Source organism: Pipistrellus kuhlii, unplaced genomic scaffold, assembly GCF_014108245.1.
Source record: "Pipistrellus kuhlii isolate mPipKuh1 unplaced genomic scaffold, mPipKuh1.p scaffold_m20_p_28, whole genome shotgun sequence".
Lineage (NCBI taxonomy): Eukaryota > Metazoa > Chordata > Mammalia > Chiroptera > Vespertilionidae > Pipistrellus > Pipistrellus kuhlii.
Window position 1 is genome coordinate 5212463 of NW_023425527.1, and position 14892 is coordinate 5227354.

General features: G+C 51.8%; 1 protein-coding gene across 3 annotated transcripts in view; it reads right to left on the reverse strand.

Annotated features, from left to right (window-relative positions):
• ASIC2 (acid sensing ion channel subunit 2) overlaps positions 1-14892 on the reverse strand; it is an 813868-nt gene that overhangs the window by 71597 nt on the left and 727379 nt on the right. The window lies entirely within an intron of this gene.

Below are 14892 nucleotides of genomic sequence, written 5' to 3' on the forward strand. Positions count from 1 at the left end.
GAGTACGCCCACTGCCGGATTGAACATACCCAGAGTGACTTCAGGGATGCTCCAATAGAGGTTTTCTTTGTAGACCCACCAATAACCACTTTGGTTCCAAAATGGTTCGTAATATGAATCTTCCTGTCTATAATGGCATTTGTAAGGAGTACACTCCAGCTTAGCACCAGATCACCGGAAATCCTAGCTCCCCTCCCCTTCCATCTGCCACTTGAACTTCAGAATATCGGGCTGGAGTTAGAATATGCTGTCTACTCCTGGAGTCACCTGTGCTCCCGGCCCTGACACAGACATGCTGTGTCGCACTGATAAAGGAATCGAACCTCTTTGAGCTTCCGAGGGTGAGGACCCGGTATGAGGGCTAAAGAAGGACCTTAGAGATGATCTTGCCCGCCTGCCTGACTTCACAGGTAAGGAAATGAGACCTGGGAGAGAGGAAGTGACCTGCCCAAGGCTATGCAGCAAGGTTGTATCCATCTGGGACACATACTCCTAGCTCAACCCGATCCTTCCTTTATACCAGTCTCCCTCAGTTTCCCCACTTGTAAGAGGAGATGAAGGGTCTAGGGCGTTGTTACCTTCAGTGGGTCATTGCCTGAGTGCCTGTTCTGTCCCGGGCACTGGGCTGGCAGCATCAACGCCTCATGAATTAGTCTTTCCCCATACAGGAGGGAGCAGACAGGTCCTTGATGCCCCTTTCCAGGCCTGGCACTCATCCTGGGCCCAGGTGGCAGCTCCTGCAGGTGCCTCAGGGTCAGTCCCATCTTTCCTGCTCCCTGCTCCGGGGGGCAGGCGCTGGGGCAAATGCACAAAGTTGCCAGGTGTGGACTGACACAGAAGAGAGCCTGAGGAGGGATGGTGGCAACCAGAGCGGCAGGGCAGGGAGCTTAAAGGTGACTGCAGCCATGTCTGAGAGACAGCTGGGGACAATCTGAAACAGCCAAGTTCTTTATCAAGTCAGGACCACCACAAAGAGGCCCAACACCACCCTTCTGTGGCTTCCTGGTGAATTTAAATCCTCCCAGGGCTCGGCAGGGGCTCCCTCTCTCCCCTCTCTCACGTGTCACACACACACAGGCCTCTTCAGCTTTTGGGATGTGCAGCCAGCTCACCCCCCATGGGCCCTTCCTATATACTGTCTCTTCTGCCTAAAGCAATGGTCAGCAAACTGTGGCTCGAGAGCCACATGCGGCTTGCGAGCTGGTGGTTCGCCGCTCTGTTGACTAATGAGTTTGCCGACCACTGGGAACAACAACAGCCTATAATTATTGGAATCGAGAGTCTAGGTCAGTGGTCGGCAAACTCATTAGTCAACAGAGCGGCAAATCGCGGCTCTCGGGCCGCAGTTTGCTGACCACTGGCCTCGAGTGTTCTTCCCACACCCTTTGCCTGGCCACTTGTGTCAAGCCTTGGATTAAATGCCACCTCTCCAGAGGCACCCAGACCTGGCTCCCAGCCTCCATTTAAACTGGGCTTCTTGTTATATGACCTCGAACCCCTGCTTTTTTCCTTTAGAGAAACATCAAACTATGCAACTGATCATTAGTTGGACGTGTCTTACACTGAACTGTAAGCTCCTAGAGACGAGGGCTGTGTCTGTTTTGTCACATGAACGAATGGACGGGCTAGAGGGTGCTGCTAAGCCCCACCCTCTTGCCCACCTCTGGGAGGCGCCCTTTGGGGCTGGCCAGCAGCCGGCCCGGTTCTGGCGGGAGCTCAGGCTGACACCTCCTCTCCATTCCTCTGCTCTGGCCTTCTCAGCTTCCCACTTAATTTTTTTTTAAAAATACATTTTATTGATTTTGTACAGAGAGAAAGGGAGAGAGATACAAAGTTAGAAACATCGATGAGAGAGAGTCATCGATCAGCTGCCTCTTGCACACCTCCTACTGGGGATATGCCCGCAACCAAGGTACATGCCCTTGACCGGAATCGAACCCGGGACCCTTCAGTCCCCAAGCCGACGCTCTATCCATTGAACCAAACCGGTTTCGGCAGCTTCCCACTTAATTTTACTGAAGCATTTTTTGGGTGCTTCTCTCTGTGAAGGTATTAGAGGGAATCATCCTTTCAGGAACTAAAGACAGTTTACCTTGGTAGGGGCAGGAGAAGGAGCTCAGACTCAGCAGGGCACCCTCATTCAGCCCCCGTCCCCCCTGGCCTGCCCGCTGAGCCCTCTGTTCCACCCGGCTTTTCCAAGAGGATTATTTTCCTCTCTGCTCAACATCAAAGGCCCGAAGGCTATTTACACGCAGTGCAGTTTTGCTACAAACTTGGGACAAGATGCAGCTCTCTTCCCCATCTCGGGGCATAATGATGTGTAAGAATAACACGCACTTGGAACTTATGCCTTATCACCGCCAGCCAAGACCCACAATTTATTTAAGTCCAGACTGTCAGTTGGGTGAGCGCACTGCTTCTTCTGAGCCGCCAATCTCCCGGGCCCATCTCTGCGCCCCGGGCTGCTGACAGATCAGTCCTGGCTGGCAGGGTTGGGTTTGCAGAGTCTAGAATTGCTCTTAGTTGGATCAATTGGTAAGAATACATGGTGCACTTTCCACCCTGGATGTCTAGGAGTGATGGGGGATCCTGAGATAAAAAAGGGGCCACGACTATCATCTCCATTGCGAACATTTTGCATGGTGCGAGATGAATGGCCCCATGAAGTTGAGGGAGAGAAATGGACAATCCCTGAGCCTCTGCTTTTCCTCATCTGAAAACTGGGCCCGATAATCTTGCTGTGTGAGTGTAAGGCCTAAGTGAGAGAATGAAAGTAGATTTGTTTGGAAGAATACACAAGAGATAACTACTAGTTATGAGTCCATACTCGGGGTGGGGGTGGAGTTACTGTTTCTCCTCCTCAGCAGAAGACAGATACATTTTTGGGGTGATGGGGGAAGGTCAGAGATGAAGTGAAGAATGAGGGGATTGTCTTGTCTGCTTATGTCTCCACAGTAGCAAGCTCCTCTCAAAGTAGTTAGAGGGGTGAAAACCACCAGGTGCCACTGATGGCTTACCTATATATATATATATATAAAAGGCTAATATGCAAAGTGTCCCCTTGGGAGTTCACTTTCTCGCTGTGACGTGTGCTGACCACCAGGGTGCGGTGTGGAACAAAGGAAGGCCTCAGCTGGCAGGCAGAAGGCCCCAATCAGCCCTGATTGCTGGCCAGGCCTAGGGACCCTACCAATGCACGAATTTCCTGCACTGGGCCTCTAATTCCTTAATAATGTTAAGCCTGTTGCTAGAAGCCCAGGGCGACCAATGAGATCCGGGGGCCATGGAGTTCTGTAGGAAGGAGGTGCATTGATGCTTACAACTCATTTTGAAAATCTATATTTAAATCCCAATAACCAAACTGCATCCAGTTATGGGTACAGTGGACAGACACCCCCAATCTGAAACTGACCCATTCTAAGTCAAAGAGACATGGTTGTGGGGACAGGGAGAGGGTCTCACTGCCTTCCAGTAGCTCTTCGAGTAGGTCTTAAATCACCGACTGGCTCTGCTGCTCTCCCTGGATTGCCATTCACTTTATATTTGCTGTCACTAATTTCTGCAACAGCCCCATCAGATTGTTGTCATCACTCCCATTTTACAGATGAGAAAACTGAGGCCTCGAAAGGCCGAGCCAGGTGACAGAGCTGATAAGTGGAGAATCCAGGGTAAATCCATCTTTGCCTAATTCCAAAGCCTGGGCTCTTTGCTCTCTGGACCCTACAGCTTACACTCACACACCCTCCCAACCAACTCTGTTCCCAGCACGTGAGACTGGTGCTTTGCTGACACTAAGGCTCTCCCACTTTAGGGTGAGGTGCCTCTCAAAGGCACAGAATCCTGGGGACATGCAGGCAACAAAAACACCCAGAGAGGTGACATGATCTGCCCTAATTCACACAGCTTGTTTGGGGGCAGAGTTGAGATCTGACCCAGGTTTGATGGCTCTTCCTCTCAAGCCATCTGTTTGCACATGCCATGGCTAGGCTCCCAGCGCTTTGCATCCAGTAATAAGAGAAAGATTGGCAGCTGCTGCTGGCCCAGGTGCCAGTATCCAGGCTCAGCGTGATCTGTTGGGGCACCCTGCCTCAGAGTCCGGGAAATGCAAAGTGGAGCCTTTGCCGGGAAGTTTAGGAAAAGCTGGTACTCATGAAGACATAGTTTTTTGGTCCAATTAAGAGTGCAACCAACATTTCTACACCACACACCTATTTAAGAAAATAAATTATGTATCAGTTCCCTTAAGGGCCACTGAAATATCCACTTACGGGCACACAACTGGGCCTGCAAGCTTCAAACCTTCCAACCCATTCATTAATCCTGACCTTTAGGGCTGCTCCTAGGCAGTGGGCTTCTTGTCTCTTCTTGCTCACTACACTTGCAGGAAATGAAACTGTACTGCTCCAGATGCCTTTAAAATCAACCCCCACCCCCACCTCTCCCTGTGTTGATTGAGCTTTCTTCTCAATGGATTACTGAAGTGTCTCATTAGGCTGTTTGCAAAATAACGGGCATGTTAAAGCCAACCATCTAGTTTCATTTGTTTTGTTTTCCTCTCACTCCTCAAACCCATTTCACACAACGGGGGAGTGAGAAAGTCTTCAAATGGGTTATCAGGCTTCCAGTAAACAAAATTAATCTGCCTTTTGTTTTCTGAGGTTGCAATGAATGTGTCTGAGAATTAAGCACAGCCGAGGGATATAGGTAAGGAGGCCGCCATAGATGGCCAGCTCTTGAATGGCAAAGGCTGTATCATTTAAAAACCTGCTCCCTCAGTCCTCTGTTCCTGCCCCCCCCCCCACAATTAGATTACAAAAGCAATTTTGACAAACACCCAGAAAAGCACCTGCATGGGGTAGGTGCTGTCTCTGGGAATGAAGGAGATGATAGACACATGGTTCCTTTGCAACCAGTTGTCCCTTCTTCCCAACCAGGGGCCACCATCTGTTTTAGGACATTGCTAGTATCTGCAGTGTGTGGTGGTGGGTGGGGGGAGGGCGAAGAGAAGGGGAAGAGAAGAATGATTCATCACTGAGCATTTACCAGGAGTCGGGAATGGTGCTGATTGCTTCAGACACCTTCTCTCTTTTCAGGCCCATTGATGTAGATGTTCTCCCATTTTGCAGATGAGGAAACTGAGGCTCTTTGAGGCTAACCGCCTTGTCCAAGGTCTTGCAGCTAGCGAGGGGTTCTCCTGACTTCCCCTTTATATGTTTGGGTTGTTAGAACAATTAGCATTATTTGAATGTAAGATATGGTGATGGGCACCCCTTCTTCATGCCCCTGTACCCATCTGCTGGGAGGCGATGCTTCCCGTGCCAGTTTCACAACAAGACCTCTGGTCTCGTCTCTCCCAGCCTGAGGCACAGCGCAGGCCTTGCCTGCTGGGCAGCTGTCCAGAGAGCTGCAGCCTGAGCGGGAGATGTGTGAGCGCCACACGAGAGAAATGAGCTGCGAGCCGCTGCAGACCCCTGGTGGCCGGGAAAGCAGCACTGGACTCCAGGGAATTCTCAGTCCTCGCCTTCCACGCAGACATTTTGCGAGCCAAGGCTCTCTTGGCGGAGGCTTGGGGAGGCAGAGGGAAACCTGAAGGCGGTCGGTCCAGGGAAGTTGTTCAAAAGGCCAGATCTCCGCTGATGAATTGCTCCCAACACCTCCTGGAAGGACCCAAACTGGGGCCCAAATTGAGGCGATGAGTTCTGAAGTCTGAGCTTCTACAGGATGTGATTTCTAGGTTCATGGCTCCCGTGGCACATCCTCTTCACAGTTGTTTGCCTGACCCTGTGACTCTAGCCCTACGTCCACCTCTATTTGGGACCCACTGGACCTGTGCCCACTTGGTTTTCCTGTGGTGTGCCCAGATCCTTTCTGGGACATTCCTGTGTTAGAATATTCTTGGATATTTCTGTTGGTCTGAACTTCACGTCTCCTGCAGGTTCCCAGCACTTATCCCAGGGGCTCAGGTGGGCTTCACCCTCCCACCGTGAGTGTATTTTACACCAGGATAACCAACCCTGAGATGAGACATGGGCCACTCCTTGCACCTGCCCCACTACACACCTTCTTGGGATCGTCCTTCTTTGGAGCAGGTGTGAGACAGGGAGGCATAAGGGAGGGGGCCAGAAATGTGTGCTGTTGTGTTTCTGGCTAATTTTGGTTGTTCTACAGGGCTGCATTGAGAATGATGCATCAGTCAAAACCAAATGGTGGCTTATGATGTCGGCAGAGGAAAAGCAGATGTTCCAATTAATGCCAAGGCTAAACACAGTCTCCAGGCAGGCAGGTTCTAAAAGCTGATCAAGAAGAAGGTCAAATGAGTAACTACCCATGCTGCATTGAAATCCTCATGCCACACTTGGACCCATTTCACGTTTGTGAACTTGGAACCCATTTCAGCTTCTTCCGGGACCCCTCTGAGGATGCCACTGTCCCCAGGTTCTTTTCCAGGGAGGGCTAGAGGACTGTGGCATGTAATTTCAGCAGCAAAGTTTGCACCATGAATGGTCAGAGCCATCGCAGATCCACAACGTGGAGGGTTCGCAGTAATGGGATCAGATTGTCTTCCTGGCATTTGGGATTGAGGCCCGGCTGGCATCCCCCAGCATGCACGATGCCACTCCCTTTCCTCAGCCTGTGGTAGACGTGACCAACCCTCTGGGTCTCCTGGTTTCTTTCAGCTCACAATTCTGGTTGCCTCTATTTGCCATCCTTGTGCCAGAAACTCTGCTGGTTGTGCCAATGTTTCTGTACTAAGAGACAATGCCTGAAAGTGTGGGAATGGTTGGGCAGGTGCCCCAGAGCAATAGGAGGGGCACTATTTGAGGTGATTTAGGTAGAAGGGACTCTAGTTGGTGACTGAGACAGAGAACAGACTTTGTATATTTAAAATATATATCCTATAAAATAAAAGCATGGTAGGCTAAGTGTCCAACCCCCGAAAATACCCTGGAGCCTTCCCACAGTCCCTCCCAGGCTGGGTAGCCCCCATCGTCCCTGCTCGGGACTGGTAGAGATGGCCCCGATTGGCCTTGATCGCTGGCCAGGCTGAGTGATCCCACCTGTGCATGAATTTGTGCACTGGGCCTCTAGTGTGTGTGTGTGTGTGTGTGTGTGTGTGTGTGTATGTATATATTTCTAGATTTGGGCCTTGCACTAGAGTGGAGCAAGTGGAGCCTCTGGAATCAAATCCTGATTCTGCCATTCACTAGCTTTTAAAATTGAGCTAATATCAGTTGAGCGTCCCTATGCCGTCCTGTCTCAGATTGCTGGCCTGCCCTCCCAGCAGACTAATTTTCCTTGTACTACAGTTCCAGGACTGATGACCAATGTTTCAAAGGGCCTGAGATGATTAAAGGTTTGCAAAATGAAAGACAATGCATTCTTTGGTTCATTCACCATCCCATGTCTAATACCCGGCTGGGTTCAGGGAATACAAAGATAACTGGGACGTGGACACTGCCCTCAGGTACCTCATGAGCTGTCTGGGCAGAGCTGCTGTGAGACCACCAGTGACATATGCACAGCGATGTACAGAGCTCAGCTCCTGGGGAAGAATTCCACGAGCAAGGTCTGCCCTTTGCTGGGGGGGGGGGGGGGGGAGGGCATGTGCCTCGGCCGCAGGGCCTGCTGTCAGCTCCTGCTTGTACACCAGCCTGGTACACGGCCTGCCTTTCCTGTCCCCTCCACACACACCCCCGGCCCCATTCGAGCCTTCGAGCCTCCAAGCCAGGGCCTGGACCAGGATGAGGCAGGTGAAGTGGCCAGGGAGAGGAATTTAAGGAGACCCTCACTTCTGGGGGCTGTCCTCACACTCACTGGAGAGGGAGTGCCTCCTTAAGTGTCGTACCTCCTGGAAGATACCCAGCATGCAGGGGGGCGCCTCGCTTGCCTCACCCTAGTGTGAGCCACAAAGCCAGATGCAGACAGGAAGGAGTAGAGACAACTATGATGAAAATGACCGCTGAGTTCACAACAAACTTGCCACATAGACCCTGTTGCCCCATTTGCAGGTGAGGAAACTGAGGCTCAGAGAGAGTGAGCAACTTGCAGAGGCATCACGGGGTGAAGAGAGATCGCAGGCTTTTTACAGGAACAGATCCAAGTGGGGATCCCGGTTCCACCAGGCCCGAGCCATGTGAGCTTGGGCCGGTCACTTAAGCTCCCTCAACTTCTGATGCCTCATCTGAGGAAAGGGGATAGTCACACCCCCCAGGGTTGGGTGGCCCTGCAGATCTGTTTGGGGTTGAGAAAAGGGAGCAGCGACTGTGCCCACTGAATTTGGATCATCCTTGAGGAGACCCCTCCACACTGGAGATGCCAACGCTGCAAATGACGGGATGGGTGAGAGCCAGTCCTGCGCGGTGAGTCTATCCCGGCTCCATCCCCAAACCGTGGGATCATGTCCTGTTTACCCAAGTGCTCTGTGCAGAGCCTGGCTTAGCACAGGTACTCCATGGGAGTTTGCTTGAATAAATAATTTAAATGTAAAGAGAATGCCTGCAAGACATTACGCTGCGATTTGTTTTATGAAGAAAGATAAATTTGCACACAACTTAGCTGTTCCAAGGCTGCATAAAGCGAGTTCATCTGTATGGCCCACCCCCAGAGCCAGCGGGCTTCAGAGTAGAATCTTAGCAAGTGGACAGGACCACCCCCCCCCCCAATAACACCAGCCCCCACTGGAGGGCCCCATTTCTGGGCCATGTCTAGGGGAGGGGTATCTGAATGGGTCAGCCTGGCTTAAAAGACAGAAAAAATCAACAAAGATCTTTCCATTGATACAAGTCCAGGATTCTAGAGGAATCCCAAGCAATTTTGATGTATAACCACTGGGCACTTATGCCCTAGGTTAGTGGCTGGCAAACCGCAGCTTTTTGGCCCCTTGAGTGTGGCTCTTCCACAAAATACCGTTTGCAGGCGTGCACGTACAGTGCGATTGAAACTTCGTGGCCCATGCGCAGAAGTCAGTTTTCGGCCTGGGCGAGTCTATTTTGAAGAAGTGGCATTAGAACACTCAAGGGGCCAAAGCCGCATGTGACTCGCGAGCCGAGGTTTGCCGACCGCTGTGCTAGGTCATTCCCATGGCTCACAGAAGTACATGGTGCTGGAGAGGTGTGTGTACATGTTACAAAGGAACAGTCTCGCCCTGGTGGCCCCATGGCCCCCAGACCCACTCAGCTGCAGCCATGACCCCGCCCCTGCCCCCGAGCCTGTCTGAAGCATGCCATGGGTCACACACAGTGAACTGCAGTGTAGGAAGGTCATCTCTTTCATCTCTCTGTCTGATGCTCAAGCTGAGTGTGGAGACAGGGGCAGTGGACAGGCTGCCTACTCTAGGGCTATGTCCCCGGGAGGGGGGCTGTGAGGATGGGGGGACAGCCCGCCTTCCCTTTGCTGGGCCCATAGAGACCTAAGAGGCCTGCTGGCACCCCCCTGGCAGCGGGGAGCGCTCCCAGCAGATGGCGGTGGCCTCTTTATTTCCCCAAACGGTTCGGAGCACCAGCAAGGCCGCCTACTGAACACACTATACATCAGATGCCTAATGGCGCATTTTAGAATGTAAGTGGTAACCACCAAATGAGACCGGGGAAGGGAATTAGAGCCAGATGCACAGCGGGGAGGGAAAAAAATCAAGAAGAGCCTCAGAAGAAATGAGGCCAGATGCAATCATTCCAGGACGGGAGAAACCATCTCCCAGAACCTACAGGCCAGGGGACCCATTAAAGCTGGCGCCCTCTGTGGAGAGCTGGGGTGGATGCAGGGCCTCCTCCCCCTGTGATGCCAGAGCTTCTCCTGGCCACTTATTCCGCTTTTCATTCAACACATGTTTTTGCGCACCTACTGCGCGGCACAAGGTTATGTATATCGCACTTAAACTCACAGGCTCACAGTCAGAATGCCCTGCTTCAAATTCTGGATCCGCCTGTGTCAGGCACTAAGTTAACTTCCCCAGCCTCAATGCGTCCTTGTAAGTCCCTCCACCGTACAAGGCTGTCATGAGGGTAAACAGGACAGTATGGAGAAGGTGTTTAGAGCAGCAGTGACACTATCTCCAAGGGGCTCTGCCCTCCTGAGGATGCATTCGAGTGGAGGGAGGGGACAGTGGGCCAGGTCCCCTGTGTCCAGTTAGGGACTCGTACACAGACGCATTCAGGTCATTTATCTGAACTGAGCAGAGCACTACACACATGCATGCACACACACAGGCACATGCAGGCCCATGAATGAACACACACACACAAAGGCGCGCACACACACACACACACACACACACAAAGGTACACACACATCTATACACACATGGCTGTTCCTGGGTCCTGGCTTCACACGGGTTTGGGTTTTCAGGGCCCTCTCATTCCTGGCACTTGGCGTTTCCCTTTCTCTGGAGCTTGGCTTTGAACTAACATTTTTTTTTTTTTTTTAAATTTCACTTTGTTCTGCATGTCTGTGTGCATTAGTGGAAGATAGGTTTGTGTTGGCTCAGTTCATCTTGGAGATAGAACCAGAATCATGACCAACATTTAAATGTATTTGCTCATGCCCTACCTCGTTCCACAGACTTTCTAAGGTCATTAATAATAGAGAGATGAACAAGAGAGGCTCCCCACAAGGACTCCATGGTCCCTTTGGGGGACGGGAGAGTAAGTAAATAGGCACACTAAACAGTAGCAGCATGTGCTAAGTGGGGGGCCAGTTAGACACACTGGGGAGACTCAGAGGGGGCCGCGTGGCCAGTTCTGACCTGAAGGATCTGAAGAGGCTTTGGGAAGGGGCTGGGCTTTGTGCTGTGGCTGGTGGGGGAGGAGGGTTCCAGGACACCGAGGTGGAGGGGGCAGAGGGAACAGCATGTTAGAGACAGGCGTGAGGGGAGGGGACGAAGGGGTGCGCTGGGAGCAGCGAGCCTGCGGGCGGGTTTGAGGGGAAGAAAGCAGTGGATGAGATGGGATGAGGTGGGTGGGGCCAGATTGTGGAGTCCTTGGTGCTGGGTGAAGGCCAAGGATGGCTTAGTCAGCTTCCATAGTACGTATCTCACCCTCACAGTGGCCTGACGTGTTAGTATGCCCCCTTTAGAGGTGGGAAACAGCCTCTGAGAGGTCACAGGGCCTCCCACCACAAGCAAATTATCATCCCAGACTCAGGGCCAGGATCCAAACACGGACCCACAGATCCTAAGTCCACATGTTCCCCATGTACCCACGTGTACCGCTGCCCTGAGGCTGTTCAGAAATCAGTGAGGGACTCTGGGAAATACAAAGGCAGGGTAGCTCTCTATCGATCTTCCAGGAGAGGCGCTGAGATAAAGATGAAGACCCGCCCCTGCCCCATCACCACCATCAACAAGACTAAAGAAAGAACAAAAAAGCTGAATGAAGGTTAAAAGAGGAAGAGCAGAAGCATGGAGAAAAATCAATACGACGACTCTGAGAAGGCACTGGGTGGGGCTGGTAAAAGAAACGAACCCTCCACTCACGATAGAGGAGCCACAGAATCCTCAGAATGTCTCATTCAACAGAGAGGGAACTGAGGTGCAGAGAGGAGCCCCAACTTCTGCTTTGGCGCTTGACTGACTAACGCATCCATTTGTTTGTGCATTCAACAGCCCAGCTCCTCTGCGCTAGCACCGGGCACTGTGGGATTGCCAGGGAGAGGGAACATATATTGAGGACGTAGCCTGTTGGGTACTTAATGTAGCACCTCCTTTGCTTCTCTGAGCAAGTCCGATGGAAGGTGTACGACTCCCATTTTTCAGAGAGGAAAGCTCAGTCAGGCACCCAAGGTCTGGGATCGAACCCAGTGCAGTGCAATACCACGGCCTGCTGTTGCCCTGTGCACAGCGATGCTCCCCTGCTATCAAACCATTCTCAAAAGCTTAATGGTCAGGGTGATTACAGCCTTATTGCCCAATGAAGCTACTTAAAAATTTTTTTTGTTGTTGTTGATTCCAGGGAAGAAGGGAGAGGGAGAGAGAGAAACTTCGATGAGAGAGAATTACTAATCAGCCACCTCCTGTATGCCTCCTACTGGGGATGGGGCCTGCAACCCAGGCATGTGCCCTGACCAGGAATCGAACTGTGATCTCTTTGTTCATAGGTGGACACTCAACCACGGGGCCACACTGGCCGGGCTGAGAACACTTTTGAGAGTGAAAGGTGGGGACAGTCTCAGTAGTGACACCAGGACAGCAGGCATACACTGGCACTGTCCAGGGCAAATGGGTATAAAGGGGTCACTGCATGCCAAAGGTGAATGTTTATACATGCACAGGGCTTTATCGTTTTTCAAAGTATGTTTACACTTTATTATGCAATGAGAAAACTTCCCAGGCAACTAAAGTTCATCCTTTGAAACACTGACATTTCAAACATCCGGATGAGTGTGGATGGTAAAACTTTCAAGTGCAGCTCGGGTTTCCTGCCTGCGTTGCCCTGGCTGGCCTTGCTCTCACACTCCGCTGGGAGGAGCTCAGGCATGGCTCTGAGAAGGGGTGTTCCAGTGCATTCCTTGCCCCAAAAGGAGGACAGGTACCCCCCATCACTCTGCAAGACCCTCGGATTCTCAGGCCTCCACAGCTCCGCACAGCTCCCCACGGTGGCTGGCTCCTTTCAAACTCACTCAAACCAGCACCAACCAAGTCAGGGACGTAGAAGAGCAGAGCAGCGGCACCTCAATGAAGGTAAAAAGGCCCGGGGAGGAGAGAAGCTCTTTGAGCCCCATGAGTTCAAACGCTTCATGTTTCAGTTGAAGACACTGTGACTCCGAGAAGGACAATGACTTTCCCAGAGTCACACTGCCAAAGAGTGGCAAAGGTGGGACAGGAATGACCTCTGGGCTGGAGGTCATTCCTCTGAGCCCCACTGCCCTCATGGGCACCCTGGTCTTCCCTTCTCCACCCCAATGCATGGGCCTCTGGCAAATGCCTGGATACCCTCCCAGTCCTCCGGGCCTTTGCACCTGCTGTTCCACCTGCCTGGCACACCCTTCCTGGGAGTACCCTGCCTGGCAAACTCTTTACCCTGCCCAGAAGAAGTGGAAGCATCTCACATGGGCAGCCTTACCCGGACGCTGTGCCTCGCTGGGCCATGTTCGCGGGTTAATTTTTGGAAACGGTTATACTGTGGAATGGATGTGTCTGTCTCTCCATTTGATTTCAGGCTCCCAGAGGGCGGAGATTTGTTCTTGCTCATCTCTGTATCCCTGCACCAAGCACAGGGCCCAGTGTAGAGCAAGCTTTCAATCAATGTGATTGCATTAAATTGAAATGCCTTCAGGGGGAAGGGAGCTATGATGAGAGAGGCCGATGCGAAGGGGCAAAAGATGGGGGCTAGGCAGGGGCCAGGCCCTGACGGCTCCTCAGTTGTCACGGGGCGCTGCTGTGTGCAGAAATGGCTTAGCACAGGCCTGAGGGTGCTGAGGGGCGGGGGAAGGAGAGCAAGGGAGCTGGCAAGTCCCCACCCTGCATCTGTCTGCCAGAGTCAGTCTCTGGAAAAGTACCAGTGAATTAAAGCCCAATAAAAAAGTCAATTAAATTCAAACTCGTTTATGCCTTAAAGCTCCCCCAAACCAGTGAGCCAGAATGCAAGCTGGGCCGATATTTCTCCCTTTCCCTCCACATCTCTGTTGGTCTGCAGTGAAGCAGCTGTGACAAATTTTATTTCAACTATAATTGGGGCAGATCGACAGAGAGCTAAGCGAGGCTGCCGGGTCTCTTCTGTCTGTGGGTGTGAAGTTCACGTCCTGACCTTGGGCTCTGGACGGGGCACTGGGCTCTGCGCATAGGTGTGTTCCCACCTGCACGTGTGTTTGCATGCTCGTACTGGGGGTCTGTGGGCTTGGACCGGTGGGGGCAAAAGTAGGTTTAAGATTGTTCATAAGGAAAGTAATACAATAATTAAACAGAATAACACAAGAATAAGTGCTGTCTGTCACGTACTCACAATGGGAAACTGACTTTTGCCCCACCCAGTACATGTGTGTGACTGTCATTTGCTACAAAAGCGCAACTTGCATATTTGTGGGTGGTGCATCCATCTATTCCACATAGTGATTGAGTGCTTGCTGTCTGATGGGCACTGTGCTTGACTCTGGGGTTCTCATGGCGAAAGAGAGAGCCTCAGCCCCCACCCCTGTGGGTTATACAGTGCAGAAGTCAAGAATGGCAACAACCATAAAGTGAATTAAATGTTATATGGATGCCGGTATGTGTGCGCACGCTTGAATATATGTAGCCGAGGGCATGCCTACCTGGAAATCTATGGACGTGTGTGTGAATGAAGTGTTGTGTGTTGGTTAAGTCTCCAGCTGACCCAGGCCCTGTAAAACATCCATTGAGAGTGATTTCAGGCCATTGATAGCAAAAGTGAGGTGATCCGTGTGTGTGTGTGTGTGTGTGTGTGTGTGTGTGTGTGCGTGTGTGTGTGTGTGTCAGGAGCACCTGGATCAGAACAAGGGACATGACACACCTATAGAGTGTGCCCACCATAGCCTGGCCACTTTCCTCGCGTTTCCCTTCGCATTCATACAGCCCTTGCTCACCCACAGGAACCCCCTGGAGCCTGTGGCTGACCCTCACTGACTAGGAAGTTGGGCACATGGATGTGACTGCTAGTCCTGCTGCTCACTAGGATATCCACTGTAAAGGGGCATGGAGTCAGCAGTCCCGAATCTGCCACTTACTAGCTCTATAACATCTTTTAGTCTCACTGAGTCTGTTTCCTTATCTGTACAGTTTGAGTAAGAGTACTGTCTCTGTCCACCATCAGAGCGTGGCTGTGGCAATCTGTGAGTCCTCAAACACCCACACAGAAGTGGGACACAGCTAACACCGCTAACAGTTATGTTCCCACCACAGGCAAGCCACCGCCCACGGGGCCTTTCAAAAGCAAGGCTCCAGGC